Source organism: Elephantulus edwardii, unplaced genomic scaffold (assembly GCF_000299155.1).
Source record: "Elephantulus edwardii isolate Elephantulus edwardi_28Jun2011 unplaced genomic scaffold, EleEdw1.0 scaffold00015, whole genome shotgun sequence".
Lineage (NCBI taxonomy): Eukaryota > Metazoa > Chordata > Mammalia > Macroscelidea > Macroscelididae > Elephantulus > Elephantulus edwardii.
Genome location: NW_006399765.1, coordinates 22,085,972 through 22,088,737, shown reverse-complemented (window position 1 = coordinate 22,088,737; position 2,766 = coordinate 22,085,972).

Sequence of the window (2,766 nt, the reverse complement as noted above, 5' to 3'; positions counted from 1 at the left end):
CCCCCACCCCCTGCCTGCCCTGTGCTCTTCTCGGCACCCCGTCACCTCCGCTGCCCTCGCTCAGCCCTTTCCTGCGCCCCCATCATTTCCTCGGCACTTCTTCACCTCCATTGCCCTCTGCATCTCCATCACCCCCTCTGCGCCCGCATCATTCCTGGACGTCCTCCTTCCTGAGCGCCCAGGAGCTCCGTCACCCCCTTCCTCACTCCTGCACCCCCCTCAGCGCCTCTGCACCCCTTCGCTGCCCTTGTCCTTAGCACCTCCATGGCCCCTGTCACTTTTGCCTCTGACCCCATCATCTCGTTTCTCTCTAGCCCCTGCCCCATCTCTCCCATCCTTTTCTGCCCCAGCCGTCTTCCTCCTCAATTCCTATCACCATCCTCAACGCCTAGTCTCCCTCATTTACTTATTTCACTTTCCCCCATCGCATCTGTCAGCCCGCCACCCTCTCCCCTGAGACCCCCATACGACTTTGCAGCCCCCATCTTCCCGGCACCTCTTGCTTTAAGCCTTGTGATAACTACTCTCTTTCCAACCCACCCTGGCTCTCCCTTGACCCCGTAATACTGCCATCAGGGCTCTGGCCACCTGGCTTCCACCTTTCACCCCACTCTGGTGGTTCTCATCAACTTAACCATCACTAACCTTTTCTTCCTCCTGCCCTACATACCCCCCAAGACCCAAAGAAACCCACTTTAGTCTGCTTTCCCCCACCCCCACCTCATTTTCCATTCCTATCTGTTTCTTTCCAATCTATCTTTTTATCCTAGGAAATATGTTCTGGATTTTGTTTTTGACAAGAGGAAGAAGGAATTTTTCCCCCTTAGGGAATTAAAAAATCAAAACAAAAATCTCTAAAAGAATTGAGGCCATGAGAGATAGGTTTGTAATTGGACAAGAGACTCCGCGACACACGTTCCTGGTAGGCAGGAAGGGGACTGCCCTTCTGATGAGGATAGAAGCTACGTCACCTTTAACGCCAAAGTCCGCGAAAAGCTTCCAACCATGAACATTTTAAAACTCAGCCAGGGAGACAGACAGGCGCAAAAGTCCCTTTGCCGGGTACTCTGAGTCACCTGCTGTCACCTCAGCCCCCGCTCACAGCCGTGCATGAATTGCTTTGAAAGTTCCTCCAAGGGGCTTCCTCTTCTTCCTCCTGCAGAAACAATGTTGAAAATCATCAAGATAGAAGGAAGGAATTACAGAGCTTGCAACTAGTCCTCTGGAGGAAAGAGCACCTGCGGGAGCAGCTGGGCCTCCAGGTTATTGGGAGCATGGCTTCCTTCTCTTGCAGTAGCTAAATCAGTCTGCTGTATACCAAGGAGTCAGGATAAGGGATAACTGTTCACTGATTGTTTACGTTCTGTCCAGTGCTTTAGTGAAACATAAATGCCAGCCGGGGGGGTGGGGGGTGGGGTTGACTTCATGGCTTTGGGTTAACAAAAGTGGTGTCCACTTCGCCCTGGCAACGATATTTGTCTGCTTTGTAGGAAAGGAACATGAAACCTAGCAACTGATGAAGTAACCTGGCCAGAGGCATAAAGCAAACAGCACATAGTTTTGAGTGGGAGTTAATGATCTTTCCTCTACCCTGTGAAAGTACAGGATAAAGGGAAAGGTCATGCTTGAAATGATCTTGTGGATTTAATGTTTTGTAGAATTATTGGGCATTCTTGTGGGTTGGGTTGTGTCCCAAAACGTGTACTGAGATCCTCACCTTTATACCTGTGTGTGTAATCCTGTTGGAAAATAGGGGTTTTTTTGTTATGGTAGTGAGGCCGTATTTTACCAACCCATAGCTGACCTTCCAGCGGGCTTTTAGAGACAGTAAAGAGGAGACTGCCTGCCAATCTTGCTCCCTCGCAACACCTGGTGGGTTTGAAAGTAACCTTTATCTGTATGTTATTTGTTGGTACCTGCAAGTCTGTTCTGATTTCTAGTGGCTCTGTGTACAACAGACCGAGTATACCAGGTTCCTAGATCTTCACTATTCTCACCATTCCTTGCTAGATTTGAGCCCATTGTTGGAACCACAGCGTCAGTCCATTTCATTGAGCCTATTTCTCTTTTTACATTGACCTTCTTCTCTGTCATGATGTTCAGGCCTGGTCCCTCTTGATAACATGTCGAAAGTGTAGGGTATTGTCTAATGTGTTGTGACTTTGGAAACAGCAAAAGAGTAGATCGGATAAAGAGCTTACTCTGTAAAAAGAAGAGTAATCGATGATGTGGGGACTGCTGAAGAACTGAGGAACAGAAACTAAAAGAGACAAGGACCTTCCCCTAGGCCTTGTGCCCTGAATTTGGACTTCTAGCCTTCTTTTTTGTTGTTGTTGTTGTTGTTTTTTGTGTTTTTTTTTTTATTATTTTGTGCGCATGTACCGTCAAATCAGATCTGACTGGTACAGGAGGATATTGTGCCTCCTTCTCCAGCAGAGCGTCTGGTGGATTCGAACCGTGTTCCTCTGGGATTGCAGGACTTCTAGCCTTCTATACTGAGAAAATAAGTGTATTTTTATTCAAGTCCTCTTCTTGTGCCCTTTTTGTTATAGCGGTACTGAGAACCTAAGACAGGAAATCATAGAGCTGAGCGTCTGTGGCCATGATCAAAATGTCCATTTGATGCTTCGGTAACAAATTATTAAAATGTAGAGGCAAAAAGACTATCTTGATACCATGTATTAGATGCTGTGTTTCAGGAGGACTGATAACCCTCAATCCATGCACATTTCCAAGCAGCTGAAAGTAACGTGAACGTGGAGGAAT